At 42.3% G+C, this 20,974-nt stretch overlaps 2 protein-coding genes across 3 annotated transcripts in view; one reads left to right on the top strand and one right to left on the bottom strand.

Annotated features, from left to right (window-relative positions):
- PLA2G15 (phospholipase A2 group XV) overlaps positions 1-6,949 on the bottom strand; it is a 205,484-nt gene extending 198,535 nt beyond the window's left edge. The window contains 1 exon segment of the mRNA XM_075188816.1: positions 6,687-6,949. The gene's annotated coding sequence lies outside the window, so the exon portion shown is untranslated.
- A 7,261-nt stretch (positions 6,950-14,210) lies between these two features.
- PSKH1 (protein serine kinase H1) overlaps positions 14,211-20,974 on the top strand; it is a 48,870-nt gene continuing 42,106 nt past the window's right edge. The window contains exons 1-2 of one of the 2 annotated variants that reach the window (XM_075188812.1): positions 14,212-14,340; positions 15,831-15,981. The gene's annotated coding sequence lies outside the window, so the exon portion shown is untranslated. Of the gene's footprint in view, positions 14,341-15,830; positions 15,982-20,974 lie in introns of both variants that reach the window. The other variant, XM_075188815.1, reaches the window with a different exon arrangement.

The following is a 20,974-nucleotide window of genomic DNA, read 5'->3' as shown; positions in this document are numbered from 1 at the left end:
GAATACGAAGGCAGACGCCTTATCTCGCTCTTTTGATCCAGCTGACATGGAATCCTCGGAAGATAAGAAATTCATTGTAAATCCATGTCAAGTATTGGCAGCTACACACCTGAAAAAGGGTTGTCCTCCAGGCAAAACATTCATCTTGCCACATCTACGCACCCGGCTCCTTCACTGGGCTCATCACTCACTCTTCTCTGGGCATGCCGGCATTCGCAAGACCTGGGACCTATTGTCCCGAAGCTACTGGTGGCCTTCCTTGCTGGAGGATGTGAAGAGATTTGTTGCTGCTTGTTCCAAATGTGCTCAACACAAGACCTCTAGGAAAAAGCCTTATGGATGCTTGCTCCCATTACCCATTCCTGATTACCCTTGGTCACAGATCTCCATGGATTTTATCACGGACCTTCCCCCTTCCAAATCCTGTACTGTAGTGCTTGCGGTCACGGATCGCTTCTCTAAAACAGCCCACTTTATTGCTCTCAAAGGCCTTCCTTCTTCCTCCTCCTTAGCCGATATTTTTATTAAAGAAATATTTCGCCTCCATGGCTGTCCTCAACATATTGTCTCCGATAGGGGATCACAATTCATATCAAAATTTTGGCGGTCTTTTTGCAATAAATCCGGGATTAAGCTTGACTTCTCTTCCGCATATCATCCCCAGTCCAATGGGGCTACTGAGAGAACCAACCAAGAATTAGAGAAGTTTCTAAGAATATTTATCTCTAGTAACCAAGACAACTGGGTGGACCTTCTCCCTTGGGCTGAGTTCGCCCATAACAACCATTTTCATGAGGCCATCTCTAACTCCCCCTTTTTTGTTCTGTATGGCTGCCATCCTAGACTACCCACCTTCTCTCAAGTCTCATCTCCTGAAGTTCCAGCAGTGGACTCTCTGGTTCGTAACTTCTCTGATATTTGGGAACAAACCAAGACAAACTTAAAACAAGCAACTACTCGTTCCAAAAAATTCTACGATAAAAGGAGAAGAATGACTCCAAGTTTTGCAGTTGGTGACAGGGTATGGCTATCCACCCAGAACATTCGTTTAAAGGTTCCCAGTAAAAAATTTGCTCCCAAGTTTATTGGCCCATTTGCTATATCTGAGATTATTAATCCCGTAGCCTTTAGATTGAGTCTGCCTCCCTCCTTACGCATACCCAATGTCTTCCATGTCTCCTTGTTAAAACCGATGGTAACCAACAGATTCTCCACCTCATCCAGAACTCCTCCTCCTGCTGTGGATCGGGATCAAGTTGAATACGAGATTAAAACTATCCTAGATTCTCGTAAAGTTCAAGGTGCCATACAGTTCTTGGTGGATTGGAAGGGTTACGGCCCTGAGGAGCGCTCATGGGTAAGAGCCATTGACCTACATGCTCCCCGTCTACTTAAATCCTTCCATAAAAAATTTCCTTTGAAACCCTATTAGGTGTTCGGAGTCCACCTTTATGGCAGGGGGTACTGTCACGGACTTACCTGATCCCCGCCGCTCCGTCCAGCCGCACTTCCGCATTCAGGACCATGTGACCGCACCCGGAGGTGGTCACATGACCACAACCCTAGAGGCGGGGATTTTGAATCCCCTTCAGTATAAAAACCTCACTCTGACACTCGCTGAGTGTCAGAGCAACACTTACCTGTTCCTGGCTCCTGCTCTTCGTGGATTGCAGTGTCTCCCTGTTTCCAGTGTCTCCTGTGTGCTGATCTCTGCCTGTTTGACTTCCCTGGCTCTCCAATCCTTGTGTACCGACCCGGCTTGCTGACCATTCTCCTAATTTTGTGACCCGTGTACCGAACCTGGCTTGTTGACTCCGAGTTGCCTTCTGATTCTGCCTGACTCCATTTCTGTGTACCGAACCGGCTTGTTGACTCCGCTACCACCGCTTCACTCCGCTGTACTACATCTTGAGGCGAACCTGGGGACCGCGACCTGCGACTCCTGGCAGCGAAGCCCACCCCGCCTTGCGGCGGTTCTTGGTGAACACCGGGGAGATCGTTAGACTCCGCACCTCAGGTAAGCCAGTGCTAATCAAGATTAGTAATATAGTATCCAGAATCTGTTACATCCAGCAAACTTAGAAGTATGTGCCCAACGGAGCGCCTTCAGGCGAAGGTGTGGTTCCAGAAAGGAGCAACCGACAGGCGTCGTCCGAGTGATTGCCACAATGCAAGAAGGTTCTAAGACCGGTGGGGGTTCTACCGAGTGAGGAGTATCAGAGGTATCGAAGGAACGGGACAGGGCATCAGCCTTGGAATTTAGTGAACCAGCACGGTAGGTGAGTCTGAGATTAAACCGGGCAAAGAATGAGGACCATCTGGCTTGACGGGGATTCAAGCACCGAGCCTCCCGAAGGTAGATGAGATTCTTGTGATCGGTAAGTACAGTGACCGGGTGGAGAGCGCCCTCCAGGAGATGACGCCATTCTTCGAGTGCAGACTTTACAGCTAATAACTCTTTATCTCCGCTGCCATAATTAGACTCAGAAGGGGAAAATCTCCTAGAGAAGAACCCGCAGGGTATTAGTTTCCCAGAAATAGATTCTTGCGACAAGACTGCCCCGACACCAACCGAGGAAGCATCAACTTCGACTAGAAATGGTTTGTTCTGATCAGGTTGAGCAAGCACTGAAGCAGAAGAGAAGGCTTTCTTGAGGAGTTCAAAGGTGGTAATAGCTTCCGGAGACCAAACTTGAGGATTCGCTGTTTTTCTGGTCAGATGGGTAATGGGTGCAATGATGGAAGAAAAGTGAGGTATGAACTGTCGATAGTAGTTGGCGAATCCAACGAATCTCTGAATTGCCTTTAGTCCCAGCGGTCTGGGCCATTCGAGGATAGCAGATAATTTCACAGGATCCATCTGCAGACCGACTCCAGATACAATGTAACCCAGGAAGGGAATCTGTGATACCTCAAAAACACACTTCTCGAGTTTGCAGTATAACTTATTTGTTCTTAACCGGGATAGAACCTCTCCTACATGAGCACGATGGGTGGCCAAATCTGGAGAGAAGATTAAAATGTCGTCAAGATAGGCTACTACAGAGACGTAGAGAAGGTCTTGAAAAATCTCGTTAATAAAAGACTGAAACACAGCAGGGGCGTTGCAAAATCCAAAGGGCATCACAAGATATTCAAAGTGACCCTCTTTAGTGCAAAAGGCAGTCTTCCACTCGTCACCAGAGCGTATACGAATGAGGTTATATGCTCCTCTCAGATCTAGTTTAGTAAAGATCTTAGATCCAGAGATCCTATCAAACAGTTCCGAGATGAGTGGCAACGGGTATCTGTTTTTAACAGTGATGGCATTCAATCGCCGGTAATCGATACAAGGCCGTAAAGTCCCGTCTTTCTTTTTAACAAAGAAGAATCCTGCACCTGCGGGAGAGGTAGACTTCCTGATAAATCCACGCTGGAGATTTTCAGATATATAGGTAGACATAGCAGCATTCTCGGGAAGAGATAATGGATATATTCTGCCCTTGGGAAGCGGTTTATCAGGAAAAAGTTCAATGGAGCAATCCCAGGCCCGATGAGGAGGTAGGGCCTCAGCCGCAGTTTTGCAGAACACATCTCAGTAGGAGTTATATGAAGATGGTAATTCAGTCTGAGGAGATGTCCGTCGACAAGGAAGAGTAGAGTGGCCAGGTTTTAGACCAGACATGCAGGACTTGAAACATTGTGGGCCCCAAGAGGTAACCATAGCACGATTCCAATCAAATTGGGGTGAGTTAAGCTTGAGCCAAGGTAATCCTAGAATGACAGTGTTGACAGAACGAGGAAGAACCAAAAACTCGATGAGTTCAGAATGTAGCACCCCAACCGTCAGCCGAATAGGAGAACAGATGTGGGAAACCGACCCGTTGGAGATCCGATTCCCATCCACTGCGGTGAGAAATAACGGCTGAGGCAATTTTAGTGTATTTAATTGGAGTTGCGATGCCAGAGTGGCAGATATAAAATTTCCGGCAGAGCCGGAATCCACAAAGGCTAGGGTCTCAAAGGGGCCGACAGCTGAATCCAAGGAGATGGGCATGAGGCAATCTGTGCTAGCAGTAGTGTAGGGAGTAGTAACTTCAACTCCTAAGTCGGCCTCCCTGCCACCGAATAGGAGGGGGCGTTTCCCGGTCTTTTAGTACAAGAGGATATGGTATGACCAGGATCCCCGCAATATAAGCACAGATTCTGTTTGAAACGTCGCTGACGTTCTTCAGCGGAAAGCCGAGATCGGCCAATTTGCATCGGTTCCTCCTGAAGTATCGGATTTTGGAACATGGGAGCTAGGCGAGTAGTGGCCCGTCTGGAGGCGGAACGTTCCTGTGTACGTTCTCGAAAGCGTAGATCAATGCGGTTGCATAGGGTAATTAATGAATCCAGATCAGTAGGAAGCTCCCGAGATGTTAACTTGTCCTTAACTCGATCTGACAGACCTTGCCAGAATGCCGCTACTAAGGCTTCGTTGTTCCAACTCAGTTCAGAGGACAAGGTGCGGAACTGTATGGCGTACTGACCGACTGTCATGGATCCTTGGCGGAGGTTAAGGAGACTGGAGGCAGCTGAGGATATGCGGCCTGGCTCATCGTAGACCTTACGGAAGGTCTCAATAAAGGTAGAGGCGTTAGAAAGCAGTGCGTCATTTCGCTCCCACAAGGGGGAAGCCCAGGCGAGTGCCTGTCCGGATAATAGAGAAATGATGAAAGCCACTTTGATGCGTTCTGAGGGGAACGATGCTGGATTACACTCGAAGTGTATAAGACACTGGTTCAGGAATCCCCTGCATCTCTTAGGCTCTCCGTCAAACTTCTCCGGCGGGGAAAGTCTCAAAACAGCAGTGGATGCCACGGCAGGAGAGGAGGAGGTCGCTGCAGCCGCTGAGGTAGTCACGGGAACATTCTGAGCTGCGGTCATAGAGGTCTGGAGGGTCTCGAGACGTGAGGCGACTCCTTGAATGCAATGAAGCAACTGTGCTTGCTCAGCCTCTTGTTTCTCAACTCTATGAGCCAAATGGAGTAGTAGGTCACGTGCTGAAGGTTCATTAGACGACTCGGTCGACATGGCCAGAGCAAACTGTCACAGAGGTGACTTTAGTACCTGCAAGTATTGGCTCAGCTACACAAGGAGGCGCGGAGTCTAACACGCCGCCGGTATTCACCAGGGACCCCCGCAAGGGAGTTTGGACTTCGCGGCGAGCGACGTGCAGGTCGCGGCCCTCCCAGATAGCTACTTGCGAGGTAAGGGCAAATCCGTAGACGTACAGGCCGAGTCAGAACCAAGCGGGCAGATAAGGTACCAAATCAGGAGGCAGAGGATAGTCAGCAGGCCAGGGTTAAACCGAAGTAACAAGGCAGGACACAGGGAAAATCCAAAGGCGAGGTCAGGAAGCCGGGTCAGTAACAGGAATCAATCGATAGTATACAATAAGGTATAGCTGGAATGCTGGAGGCTAGATAACTAGTTGCTCTGGCATCCTAGTGATGTCAGAGCAGGATATATATAGGAAGTCCTTCACTCTCATTGGTCGGCAGTGATTCGGCGGTCAGACAGCTGGCCGCCGACAGGAAGCTTCAGCAGCGCGTCCCGTTGTCATGGCGACGGGCGCGCATGCGCACACCGCCGCCGGAAGACGCGTCTCTGTTGCCTAGCAACGGGACGCTCAGAGAGAGTCAGACGTCCGTCTCTGCTTAGCGTGGAGGCGCGGGGACGGCGTCTGACAGTTACATTTTCTAAAGTCTTTCCATTTTGTAGAATTAAATTCTCCTTCTGGGGGAAATCCTCCTCTTTTAAGTAGCTTTCCTATTCCCTTCACTGCATGTGGACCAACCTTTTCCTTGACTATTTCGACAGGGGTGCGTCCACCCTTGCCGTTAGAGGCTCCCATTCTATCCTTTCTCAATTTATTAATACTTTCCCTATTCCTTTAAAAAGAGTTTTGTTATAGGCAATCAACACTTCTGTTATGTATTAATTATTGAAGAATGGGTCACAACAATTTTTATCCTCTAATTTCTGTTAGTTATAAATCCATATAACTGTCGCAGAACATTATATTAGTTCTGTGTTACCTGCGTCAATCAGGTGGTCCACTAACTCTGTGTAGTGAATTGAATAGGGACAAAAGAATCTGTCTGGCTCTGGTTCATTAATTATTTGATGGAGACTTTTTCCTTCTCTGAGGTTTACTGACCCGTGATATCCAGTTGTCAAAATGCCTGAAATGGTAGTTTTGTTTTTTCCCCAAATCCTCCTTCTACGACGATCAGTTTTTTTAAATACAAAAGGTTCTTTCACTGATTTTGTTACAAAATAAAACAAAGCGGCAGTTCTACCATGTACAAACCATTTTAAACTTCCTACACAACAATTACAACCGTATGTATTTTCCTTATTTATAAAGGCATCCTCTAAAATATTAAAGGTTTCAGTCATTTATATAATATTATCTTTGTAATATAGCTGACCATACAATTTGACTGTTGAATAACAATTGTTTTTCCTTATCAATTCATCAATAATATATGACAACAGTAAATACAGATAATCTTAGTCAATTTTACTCTTATACTGAGACAAGGAGGCAGGGTTATAGAGAGGCGCTTGGATTTGAAAGAAAAACTAACTGTCTGACAGGAATCTCAAGACACGTCAAGAAACAATTGGCGAAAATCGCTAATCAATATGTTACTTACCGCGGTTATAGACGTCGTGGATATTCCCAGTCAGAACCGTCCTTGTTCTTCGATCCAATCACTTGGCCTCCCGGGTTTTTTTCGGCACCAAGAAATGTTAGAGGTGAAATCCCCACCCTTTATCCTTTAAGTGAGGATATCATTCAACAGCCTATCCTTGAGTCTCAGTAACTAATATTGTAACTTATGAATTGTCAGCTAGCTGAGGAAATCAGAAAGAGAACACTCAAGTTCGGTGTTGTCAAAGTGAGTTCTGAGTTTATTCCACAAAGTACAATTACATTTATATTTTAGCTGTTATGTTATTGCACTGCCTATAATGCATAAATCGTCACAAACATCAGCCCCAGACATCAGCCCCCGCTAACCGCAAGCTATATGGGTAGAGAAGATAGCCTCCATCTACCCTGCTAAATTCTAAGAAATGGCTTAACCGCAGGTCCTATCTGTAAAAACATACTTCCTCTGTTATCAACATCATGATATTTTCGTAAATGTCAGGCATTAGGATTGCAAAAAGCTGTTACATATTTTACAGAATATATTCTAAGCATAAAATGTATCTTTTAAAATTGAGCAAACAAAATGGAGTATATTTGGCTATATAGAATCACCAATCAATATGTCAATCCACTTTTCACAGGCTAAGCTCCATTCGTCACTCAAGTCTCTTTAAGGAGACTTGATATTCCTACAAGAAACACATTTTGTCAAATATCTCCACCCTGAGCTTCGTTCCTGAAAATTCCCCCTGACATATGCATGTGATCATAGGCAGAAAAAGCGGGGTGTAGCAATCTTGTTTGCGCGCCATTTAATTTTTGAACTACCATGACTGTCATAAGGATAACGAAGATAGATTCCTGATCCTCATAGACACTTTAAATAATCTCCCCTGTACTCTAGTGAACCTCTATGCACCCAACACTGGTCAGCATAAATTCTTCTAAAAATTGGGTCTTTGCTAGCGCGTGTTCGTCAGGGTGAACTTATTGTCGCTGGTGATTTCAATGCTGTCTTAGCCCCGACTATAGATCGTTCCTCAGTCTCCTCCTCTTCTACCCTGAGGAGAGATGTCCACAATACTGCTGCCTTACAGGCTTTTCTGAAACTCCATAACGTATATGATTCATGGAGAGTACTTGACCCCTTGGCCAGGGACTATACCTTCTTCTTTTCTACCCATAGTACTTACTCCAGGATTGATACGATAAACTTAGCTCTTCCCAGATTTTTCCTGCTACTTGGTCGGACCATGCCCCTGTTTCAGCTGTACTTACCTCCCTTGCCCACTGCCCTCCTAAAGCAAACTGGAGAATTAACAAATCACTCCTGCATGATAAAGAAACTATTGCTCACCTTCATTCTCTTCTCTCTGAATACTTTGTGACGAACGACACCGATGATATTTCTCCTATGACTCTTTGGGATGCTCATAAGGCGGTAATACGGGGTCATCTTATTGCTCTGGCATCTCGGACTAAGCAATTTCGTCTGGCTAAAACTATTCAGCTGACGAACTCGTCGAGAACTCTAGAGCAATGTCACAAATTGAATCCTGATCCCCTAGTTCTCCAGGAAATTGCTTCTGTTCGGGGTGAATTAAATCTCTTATTATCCCACCAGGTTGCTAATAAGCTGAAGTGGCTCAATCAGCGCTTTTATGAAAAGGGCGACAAGGCCAATAGATTGCTGGCCACCAAACTTAGTGCTAAGATGGCGGCCCGGAATCTTCTGGCTATCAGGGACTCTGATGGAGTTTTACATTATGACCATCAGCGGATACGTGCTGCCTTCCAATCCTACTATACTAAACTTTACAACCTTCCTCAGCCCTCTGATCCCTTAGTCTCCCTACAACACTCGCAGTTGATTGATTCTTTTCTTTCTTCTTCTAAGCTTCCGAAACGCTCTGCACAGGCTAGTGCTCTTCTAGGGGATGAGATTACTGGGGATGAGACTGAACAGACCATAACGTCTCAGAAATCAGGAAAGGCTCCAGGGCCTGACGGCTTCACTGCTGTCTATTATAAGAGGTTTGCTGGGTTTCTGGTCCTTCGTTTGCACACTCTCTTCAACTCAATCCTGACCAGGGGTTCTTGGTCCAGGGATTCTTTGGAGGCTCGGATCTCCGTTATTCATAAAGAGGTTAAAGATGTTCATGACTGCACTAGTTATCTCCCTGCTTAATACAGATGTTAAATTATATGCTAAAATGTTGGCTAATAGATTAAATTTGGTCCTTCCCTCTCTTGTACATTACGACCAGGTTGGCTTCATACTGGGCCATCAGGCCAGAGATAATACCAGGAGAGTCGTTGATTTGATTCATATCATTAATACCAAGAGGGCCCTGGCTATTAGTCTCTCCCTTGACAGCGAGAAGGCTTTTGACAGGATCTCCTGGAACTTTATGTCCCGAGCCTTGTCTGCGTTTGGAATCTCGGGTAGCCCCCTTACTGGTTTTCAAGCCTTGTATTCTCAACCCTCTGGGAGAGTCATGATCAACGGCTCTCCTTCTGATCTTATTACCATATCCAACGGTACTTGCCAAGGTTGTTCTATCTCCTCTCATCTTTGCCCTCGTTACAGAGCCTCTTGCTGCTTCTGTCCGAGCCTGTCCGGATATACAGGGTTTGCGAACAGCGGATGTGGAGAGTGTGCTCTCTCTTTGCGGATGATGTCCTTTTGACTCTCCAGCAGCCGGTGGAAGTTGCTCCCCGGACTCTTCAACATTTTACACCAATATGGGCAACTTTCTGGTTATAAGATTAATATTGCTAAATCGGAAGCCCTCCTCCTTAATATTCCCTCCCTGGAGGGACTGGCACTCACCTCCTGTTTTAATTTTCGGTGGAAAAAAAAGAAAATTAAATACTTTAGGTATTTTTGTTACCGACTTCTACGACTCCTTGTACCGGGAGAACTACCCGGGCCTTTTTGCTAAAATCAAGTCCTGACTTTCTCCTGGCGTTCATTGATCATCTCATGGCTGGGCAGGATCATTTCTGTCAAGATGAACCTCCTTCCTAAGCTTCTTTATTACTTTCAGACCCTTCCTGTTAGAGTCCCCCTTTCGAATCTCTCATCTATCCAAAAATGTCTCTCTAGATTTGTCTGGAATGGCCGGAGTCCCAGGATTAAGCTGGCTCTCTTAAAGAGACCCACCAGATGTGGTGGTAGGGGTTTCCCGGATTTCAAAATTTACTATTGGGCTGCTCACTTGAGTCACATTGTGGCCTCTTTTGCCCCCCCCCCCCCCGCGCCATTGTCATGGGTTGACATCAAATCCACCTATCTTAAATTTCCAATTCTTTCCTGTATATGGTGTCTCTCAAAACAAGCTAGATCTCCTTATTCTCAGCTGTGAGCTGGGAGACCTGCCGGCCCCATCTCAATATCCCGGTGTCTTCTCTTCCTTTTCTACCTCTTTGGTGTAACCCTGCCTTTCCTCCTGGGCTCTCCTCTGCCTTCTATAGTCCCTGGCTCTCTGCGGGAGATCTAATATTTCAAGGTGCCTTTATCTCTTGTGATGATCTGCGCTCTAAATATCCAAGTCTCCATCCTAAATTCTACGAGTATTTCCAGTTATGACACTTTGTGGGCTCTCTCCTCGGAGGGGCTCCTTCCCCTCTCTTGATTCCCCCTTTGAAACCTTATGTCTCTCCTCACCTTTGGGTAGGGGCACGATTTCCTTTATCTACAGCTTATTTCTCAATGTACTTTTACCTCCAGGCGGTAGGCATGAGAGGGAGTGGGAGAGGGATCTGGGCCCCCACCCAGAGGAGGATTATTGGGAAATCATAAGGGAACAGGTCGCCACCAGCTCTATTTCCACTTTGGTTAAGGAGATCGCATATAAAATATACTATAGGTGGTACTACACCCTTGACAAAATCACTAAAATGTTCCCCTCTAGTTCTCCATTATGTTGGCGGGGTTGTGGACAGATGGGATCTTTCTTACATATGTGGTGGTCCTGCCCTAAAATATCCTCCTTTTGGAATCGAGTTAAGGCCCATCTCTCCTCCCTTCTTCCCTTCCCCCGTCCGGAAAGACCTGTAGTCTTTTCTTCTCTGTTATCCTCTGATTGATAATGATACAATCTGCGAAATTGGCTTCCCATATCCTTGCTGCTTCGCGATGCCTAGTGGCTAAGTCATGGAAACAAGTTGAGCCGTATGGCGGCCTTACAATCCTATATTTGGTTTATTGCCCAGATGGAACAGATTACATACCATCTACACGATAAGGATGAGAAATTCCATGAGATTTGGGCTCCTTGGCTTTACTTATAACCCCTTAGTTCCTGCACCAACTCCTTCCTGTTAAGAACTCCCTATGTTCATAGGTGGTCTGGCTCTTGAAGCTGTTCCCCTTTCCCGAGTGTCTGGGAAGTATTCTTTTCTGCACTTTTTTTTTTAAAAAGTAAAAAAGGAAGAATGTTTTCTCTTTTTTCCGTAACGACCAGTGCCCCTCCCCCCCCACCCCACACTATACTATTTTATAAATTGTTATAGAATATTGGGTAATCTGGGCAACAATTGTGTACTTACTTGTTTGTTCAATTGCAGTCTGTTGTTGTCTTTGATATTTGCTATTCAAATATTTGCTGTTACATTGTCATTTACCCATGTTCTGTTTTTTAGGGGGGGTTTTTCTACTCCTGCAATTGCTGATTCTTGTCTGTATATCATTGCTATTTTTCAAAATAAATAGTTAAAAAACAAAAAGTGTTTCTATACTTGAAGCACAATTGGAAGACAAAGATATGACCAATATAGATAGGGGAAGGCAGATTTGTATGCTCAATTCCATATTATTATAGAGAGAAAAATATTACACAGATGTTCATAAGGAATTGGCAGACCTGTATACAGAGATCGATGTATTCAGGGATAAGATAGCATCTAATGAAGTTCTAATTGCTGAATTTTAAAGTGATTTAATCAATAGAGCACAGATGATAACCAATATGCAAAAAATAATCAATGAGTTATCACCCTTCTCCACAACACATAATACATCCATGCCTAGAATGCAGGTATGTATAACAGATAAGAGAAGCAGTGAAACAGGGAGTATAGGAAATAATGTGCCCATACTTACTCCTTTGATAGATCAGAGAAATCCAATAGCATCAGTGCCTGACCCTGTAGCACACACTTTAACTTATTCCCCAACACCCATGTGGAATGGATCTAACGGTCGTGCACAATTTTTGGATGATCAAGTTTTAGGCCTAGGTAGCGGTTGGGAAACTGTACATACAGCTCCTACACCATAAACAAGTCACGCTAATGGCACAGGATTTTATGTTCCCCATCGAAATTATAGTATGGAGAAGACTCAATTTCTGTTGAAAATCCGTAAGGAAATTCCAGTATAAACCCTTTTACCTCTTGCAATATTTTTGAGGGACATTGTGACAAATTTAGTGTCGCCCCAGAACATTGCATAGACTTGTTTAAATTGTGGTTACCCACTCACCTCAATCAGAGGTATGCAGCAACTGGAAGAACTGCTCCCAAAAATGGTCAATTCACGATGAAGAAGAGAGACTTTCTTTCCTCATGAAATGGGCAACTGGTCATTGGAAAGTTACCCTAGAGATCTAACTTTAAACCAACCATTCACAATGAGCCATTGTCTCTATGTGGTTTGAAGCAATGTATAGAAAAGTAACCAAAGATCAAGGTACAGAAGTTCCACAAGGCATGATACGCACGTTTGTTGAAAAGTTTCCATATGTTGACACAGCAATTTGCTTAAGTTAGGCTAAAGAACCAACGTTTGCAAACACAGCAATGGTTATAGAAGTGTACAGACAAGATTTGATGAAAAATAGAAAGTCACTGAAGATCAGGGAATATGTTGTGGTAAATGGCAGATCACAAGATAACCATTACACAACATATGGCAATGTGTGCAGACAGACACATATTACCCCTACAGCTCCTCCACATGAGAAATGGGTGAATATGCAATGTTATGTATGTCTAAAGTTTGGCTATGTAAGACATAACTGTCCACAAGGTGTTCGCAAAGAGTATATAAGTGACTCTGAACACTTGAGCAATAACAATGGCTTTAAAAAAAAGCCTCATGTTAGAGTTAGATGTGCAAACACATACCCAGTCAAAACTGCAGCAGCTGAATCAGATGCACAAATGTGTGTCGCTTGTAAGTACAAATCAGTATTTGTACTTACAAGCGACACACATTTGTGCATCTGATTCTGAACAGAACAGTCTCCTGTACAGTCACATAGCTCAGTGACTCCAAAGACACAGAACTCTTTAGAACAGGTAAACAATTGTGACGTACAGAAAGCACAAGTAGCAGTTCGCACTGCAGATGTCCCTACTGGGAACCTTGTGCAATTAGATTGAAGGTTAGGGACCCCTAAGGATCTGGCACCAATATTCAATATCATAATGGATTCCTCAGGGAGACCCCACATAATGGCCAGAATAAAAAATTAATTACTCAGAATTATGCTTGATACTGGGGCAGAAATTTCAATCTCCAATGTAGAACATGGATTTGATCACTAACAAGGGGGGGGGGGGGGGAGCCCAAAGAATTGAGGAAGTTGCTTTGAAAATCAACAATGATTTCACTTTAAAAATTCCTGTGGTATTATTCAGGTTCTGATGCCATTATCGGAACTGATGTAGTGACACAGAATGGCTGAATTTTAGATCTAGCAAACTGTTTGGTATGGAAGTGCCCACGAAACTCAAAGGTCTGTGTGATAAAGAAGCATCACTTAGGACCATTCATACATGAGATTGGTGGAACAGTCACCATGGTTGTACACAAATGGCCAGAGGTCTCACATAACCCAGACCTTTGAAGATAGCGCAGGGTGGGGTATATGAGAGGGTCAGGGGAGAAGGTGGCACAGAGGGGGGTAGATGAGAGGTACAGGGGAGAAGGTGGCACAGGTGGGGTAGATGAGAGGGACTTTTCTGCGCAATGCAAAGCTTAATGCATTGCAGTACATCACAGTCCATATAGTAATCTATGGGTACTGTGATCCTGCACGATATTTTACTAAACGGAGATTTCTGTGAAATCTTCTCCTTTAGGCAGTTAATGCATGACAACTAGACTTAAATCATGCAGAAACAGCTGATTTAAGTGCTTGATCAGTTTTAAGCATAGACCCCTTAGGTTCCTTGATTTTCTTTTGCTACTACATTTATTCAGGTTTTCTTTTCCTGTAATTTCATAGTATGTTCCACACTGATCTCACCGCTAAAAAAAAAGATGCATTTAGGTCAGAATACATGTGTAGAATTCAAAACATTCATAACAGCATAATTTTCATTTGCCACTGGTATTTCATTGTTTTAGAAGCTGACATGATTTTATACACCGTCATTTCATTTGTATATTATTTTATTTATTATTGTACGAACATAATCCCTGTCGCTGCACTTTCCGGCTAGACTATACAGCCATGAGAACCTCCCGTCTCTGACGTCACTGGTCTCTCTTTCGTGCAACAGGAACTTTATGGTATTGTCACCATGACACCGCTCAGCTCAGTGGGAGAATACCTGACGTCGGGCAACTTCCGTTATCTGACGGTTCAGAACGGCTTCTGATGGTATGGTCAAATGATTGCTGATAGACGAGTTTGCAGGTAAGGCCCAGTCTTAAATTGTTTAAAAAGCCAGTTTACGTAATACTTCACATTCTACATATGGACTTTAGAGACGAGGTTGCTAACACCAATATAATTGCTTTTTTTAAAAAAAATAATGTATATCTTATGTTGTCATTGAAGTACTTTCACACGATTATAGGTCAGCACAGATTGGCATAATTGTGTCTTGGATGAGGGTGGGAGGCTATATGGCTTTTCAGATACTGCCCTTTTATTTATGCTCTGTACTATGTTGTTCCTGTACATTTATTGGATGATATTCTGTGCATAGGTTTTATTTTTGTAAATAAATCAGTTCTAGTATTGTTATAAAAATACCAATCATCATGTTGCTGGACAATTACTGTTATCTGTTCATAGTATGGGGCAGCACAGTGGCCTAGTAGTTAGCACTTCTGCCTCACAGAATATGCTATCAAATTTGGCCCTAGTCTCTCCCTCTGTCTGTGTGTGAGTGTGTCTATATTAGGGAATTTAGACTGTAAGCTCCAATGGGGCAGGGACTGATGTGAATGAGTTCTCTGTACAGCGCTGTGGAATTAGTGGTGTTATATAAATAAATGGTGATGATGATGGTACAGATTCTAATTTTTTGTGAAATGTTTATTTTGCCACCACAAAAGTAGCTTACACTAACAGAAAGCACAGAACAACATTGGATATAGTATGTAATTATACTCTAGAGATACAGAAGAATACTCATTTGGAAGTAGAGCATTTGCTGTGTTCATCTTGAAAATTTCAGGTGTGCTGACAATGTTTTAAATTGCAAATTCCACATTAATGCTAGTTCGCCTCTGATGTCGTGATAAACAACCCTGACACCGCATATGTCAAACAAGATCACATTTGACATTAGGTGGCAATGTCCATGTGCACTTCTTATGCTTTGTAGGTTGGAGTCAATAGAGAACACACTATTCACTCCAGACTCTACATTTGCGACCTTTTGTGGGGGCAATACATGAAACTTTTTAAATCTGTGTTTTTTACTTTATTTTAAAAGTAAATAACTTTCTTCCCCTGACATTAACCTTTCCATTTTCAGTTGGAGGTCTTGTGATATTAACTCCCCATAAAAATATTTGGTTCTTAAATAGAATGCGTAATATGCAAGCTTCTAAGCATTAATCAGAAGGATGCCCAAGTCGACAGAAAAAACATGTCCAGTAACAAGTTTGAGAATAATAGAATTGACAGAGTTTATAACAGTGGTGGAAGGAACAAATATGGAGAGCAAAAGTATAAGAGGGCATTCCCTAACCCAAAAATGGTGGGGGTCAGTTTAATGAAGAAATCATTTAAAGAGGGGGTAAAAGATATGTAAAAATCAAGTCAATAAAAGATGACTGCATAGATATGCATTGAAGAAAAGGAGAACATGAGGCCATTGTAAAAGTATTAGAAGAGGAAATAGATGTAATAGAGCAACTGTTTTTTCATCTTTTTTTTTTTTTTTTTTGTAGACATAAGAGAACCACCAGGGGAGATCCCATGAGCTAGCAAATAGTAAGGAACAACATAAAAAGTGGATTAGAACAAGAAGAGGCAGAAGAAGGGGGCAAAAGAAAAGCACCAATCAGGATCTAAAATCAGAAGGCTTACTGAATCCGGAAGGTATATTCAATCTGAGTCTTTACAACTAAATGGCAAACCAGTCACTGTCAGTATGCTTTAAAAAGGTTTGAAATTGTCTCCACATAATAAGTTCCAAACCTGTATTAGACTTATAGACATTTAAAAGAAAAATGAAACTTAAAGAAATACTTTATGAAACATAGGCAGCTGAGGTTGAACAAGTAACCCCTCAGAGGGATACAATGATTTATAAACATACACCTTTTAAAAATAAGTTCAGTCCAGGCTTTATGAAGAATCACTATACCCAAACTTTTAAGAAATTGGCAGAAGAGGATCTCAAAGCATTAAGAGATAATAAGATGAAGTTTAATGTGACAAAGGAAGCATTGAAGGAACTTGAAGAAAATAAGGATTTGGTAATCAAACCAGAGCCTTCTAAACAGAATTAATTATGTTAAAGAACCCCATAAACTCCTCTCGGATGAGACACCATTTGAAATCCTTAAAAATGACAATACTACTGAATATAAAACAAAATTACAAGAATTATTAAAAGAAGGGGGTGAGTATAGGAATTTTATCTCTAAAAGAATACCAATTCCTTTGGAACAAATTCCCTCAAACTATATTGAGCAAGGAAAAAACCTGATCATGAAATTTGAAGAGGTCACATGACAATTCAAAATGAAAAGAAGAGCTAAAACAAAATCTAGATAGAACAGGGCTTCTCTCATACAAACACTGTAATAAGCAATCAATTGGCACAGAAATTCTGCTTATCACCCAATGTAATAGTTCTGCCAATAGAGGTTGAAGGATAGTAGAGAAGCATTGGAATGATTTACTAAAATATGCAGGTTTACAAGAACATTTTCCCAGAAATCTGTTAATTTAAAAAAAAAAAAAAATACCAGACCTCAAAATCTCAAAGAAAAATTGGTGAACAGTTACATTGAACAAAAATACTTAGACAACTACTTGCCTAGGTCACCCAGACGATGACTTTATATGTTGTAAAAATTAACATGCATGCAAAACCACGAAGAGAAAACATCAAAAGGGAGAAAATATTGTGACTTGTGAATAAAAGAACTTTTAAAATAATGGGTGACATAATTTGTGAAACTAAAAGGGCCAGAGCTGCTCGGTAGCAGGCAGAGCGGTAGTACCAGAAAGCTGGGTCCAAACCTCAGTACAGTCGGGAACAGATTAAAGTTGAGTCTAATCTGGAATTTCAGCGTGGAAGAAGTTGTCAAGCAGGTCTTTAAAACAAGTGATGTTTATTTGCTTTCACACTGGTTTAAGGTACCAGTGATCAAGAGGTCAGAAGAAACAAGAATGATATATTTCAGTACAAACCAGTGCTGTTTTATACAATTTTGGACACAGCCTCGCAGGGGTAAGCCAGCCCCCTGAAGTCTGAGTTATTTTTAGTATCAGGATGTAATATGTTACCCCAAACATGGATTTAAATGCAATTTATACTTAACAAAATTTGCAGTACTCAGTGATATCCTAAATCACATTGATCAGAGATTTCCTTTCACTTTAACCAGGATACAGGTAGCGGCTCTCTGCTGAGCCTTCAGGCCAGAGCAGGCATTTGACACTTCACATCAAAAGACTTCGCTAGCATTTCCTGATATCAGAGTCCCTCCACACATATACTTAATTGGAGATTTCCTCTAGCAAAGTTACAAAATCCCAAACAAGACATTTCCGATACCAAAATGCACCCAATATAAAAAGTAAGTACATTTGCAATTATATAAATAAGCGGCCTTTGCTGTTTCCTTTAAATAAATTTATACCATATGTTATTTATAAGCGATCCAGCCACAGGCAGTTCATCCTGTCACAGAAGGATAGGAATATCGTTTTATGAGCTCAGGCCTAGTAATTTTATAGTACATGCGCATTTTTTTTTTTTTAATATATGCCAGGCTATTATCTTATGGTGGAATAAATATAAAACATATCCTTTGTTTTCTTTTTTTTTAGAACTTTACTGTGACTGGATCACTGATAAATAACCTCTGGTATAAATGTATTTAAGGAAATAGCGCAGGGTGCTTATTTATAAAATTGCACATGCACTTATTTTTGATATTGTGTATATTTTGGTAAGGGAAATCTTTAATTTCTGAGACCAGGGGAAAAATGTGTTTCTTGTTTAACCTTGCTAGAGGTGATGCATTATTTCTTAAGGTATATATCTGATACAATAAGCCTTTGTGGATGGAAGTCTTTTGTGTGTTGTGATGTGGGGAAGTTGCTTGTTTGGGGTTTGTACTTTTCTTTGGGAATGTGTATTTTGGACTATTGTATTTTGCTAATTAGATATTTTGATGTGTGAAGGTCCAACATTGAAGGCAGGAACTTTTAATTAAGACTGGCTCTAGATTCTCTGCATCTGAAAACCAGATGCAGAACATCACAGCATCTCTAGAATTTCATAGATAAGTGTAAATATTGTTGACTTTGCAATGCATGTAAATCCATGTTTGTGTAAACACATTGCATTCTGATTCTGAAAATAGCCTGTGTCCAAATCAGTATAAAAAGCACTGTCTTGTACACTGCAATATTCCTTTTGTTCTTCTGACCTGGTACCTTCATCCAGTGTGAGAGCAAATAAACATCACTTGCTTCAAAGACCTGCTTGGAAACATCTTCAATATTGCTGTAATCCTGTGACCTTAGATTAGACCCTAAATCTAATCCGTCCTCCGGCTGTTTCTATGGTTAGACCCAGCTTTTCCTGTACCACTGCTCTGCCTGCTACCTTGCAACCCGGTACTGGATGCCGGTAAGGAGTCCAGTGGTGGCAGCATTTGTAAGCCCCTCCTACTGCGGAAAGAGGGCACATTTGGGATAGCGAAAGGGAACGGTGGCAAATTAAGGCCAGCCGGTTCCCAGCAACAACAGACAGGGTGGCATAGGCGGTCCATCCTGTTACATTTATCTTTGTAAAATGCTTTAGTCATTTTCTGGAAGAGAGATATAACAGATTTGCACTGGGTTATATTTGTCTGGCTGGTATGATCCCTGCTTCTTTCCTATGCTGCATTTTGACAATAGTCTGTACTATCACAAACCTTCCAATTATATATATTTTTTGGGGACAAGTTCTGTCTTGGTGCGTTGATTGGGCTTCATTTTGTGCTTACGTTTTCATGTCGAGGTGTTTTCACCGAGACACAACTAATATTTAGTTTTTATATGTGCAAATATGAGAGAGAGAGAGAGATGACCGAGAGAGATGACCTACAGAAATTGCTGAGAGTGGTCAAACGCTAATAGTGAGAAGCAGTGGATCGTTATTGAAGGATCATACCTTCCTTCCTCACCTCGATTTACTCCATGGTTAAGCAAACTACCTATCATCAGACACCCCATAATTGGTACTACCATTTTAGTATGGTCCAGACTTCGGATCCTTCCACACCTCTCCTCTATTATTTCACCACTGACCCCCTTATTTGATAATCCTCTTTTCCCCCCAGGCGTACAAACTCGCCCCTTTAAGACATGGGTGCATGCTGGGATTACACGTGTCGGCCAGCTGATAAATTCCACCGGTGTGTCCTCCTTTCTTGAGATCCAGTCCAAGTGGGAGCTTCCGGGATTGGAGATTTGGAGATACCTCCAGATCAAGCACTTCCTGACCTCGGGATTACCTCGTAATCATATAACTAGAGCCCTCACAGCGTTTGAAACATGGTGTCTAGCAGATGGCTGTCTTACCCACCTGCTCTCCAAAATCTACAAACTACTTATAGAAAACCTTTTTAGCTCCTTACCCAAATTCACCACTGCTTGGCAGCAAGATCTGGGAGAGCAGGTCCGTGAAGCAGACTGGTTAGCCATTTTTGAGACCACACATGCTTGTTCTGCTAGTGTCTCTATAATAGAAACTAATTACAAGGTTCTAACAAGATGGTATAGGTGCCCAGCCCAACTAGCAAACTTTTGCCATGGTGTTTCTGACTCCTGTTGGAGATGCCAGAATGCCCGGGCACTACTATGCATATCTGGTGGGATTGTGAGATACTCAGACCTTTCTGGTCCAAGGTCATGGAGGTCTCTGCTAAAATATTAGAAGATGATGTTCCTGATAGTCCCGCCTTCTGGCTTCTCAACAAGATCGACGTTCCAATTTCCAGGTTTAAAAAAAACATTTTACGTTATCTGATTTTGGCTGCGAAAGCAGTGATTCCAACCCATTGGACATCTCCTAACCCCCCCAACCATCCGGGAGTGGTTCCAGAGATTGGAGTTTTATAGAGTTATGGATGAGCTTTTACTTTCATCTGCTGATAAAGTTACTGAATATTACTCCATTTGGAGCCCATGGCTCGAATTCCAGGACTCCGATAAATGTAATCATTTAAACAAACCAGTTCTCTCACCTACTCTCCTTGCTAGGACTTGAATTGTTTATTTACATAATCTGTACTAGGAAACATTGCCCCCCCCCCTTACCTATCCCTATCCCTGTCTCTGTCTTTTCCTTTTTCTCTCTTCCTTCTTCTTCTATTATAACATTTATTTGAATGTGTTATTATGACATTTTGTATTAATGAGGTGGTTTTGTTATCCACTTATCTGTTTTTGTGAATCTCTGTTGAAACTGCCTTAAAAACTTCAATAAAGATAAATATTATAAGAAATAATTTATTGTAGAAATGTATTTCAAACACAGGTGCAGGCACCAATGTATAATTGCATATGCACTGATCGTGTTACATTGGGATGTGTTATGTAAGGAAATTACTTGTTTGTGGATTTATAACTTTTCTTTGCAAATTCCCAAGTTACAATAGAGTGGAGGAAATGTGTATTCTGCAACTGTCTGAAGAAAGGACCCATGTTAATCTCATGTTAATTAGACCTTTTCATGTGTGAATGGCCAACACCCCTGAAGGCACAGGACAGTTTAATTACACTTGCTGTTAGATATCCTCTGTGTCTAAAACAGGATGCAGGAAATCACAGCAAGTTTTAGGATATCACAGAAAAGTGTAAA

This window comes from Mixophyes fleayi, chromosome 10, assembly GCF_038048845.1.
Source record: "Mixophyes fleayi isolate aMixFle1 chromosome 10, aMixFle1.hap1, whole genome shotgun sequence".
NCBI lineage: Eukaryota > Metazoa > Chordata > Amphibia > Anura > Limnodynastidae > Mixophyes > Mixophyes fleayi.
This window is presented reverse-complemented; position numbering and strand designations above follow the sequence as displayed.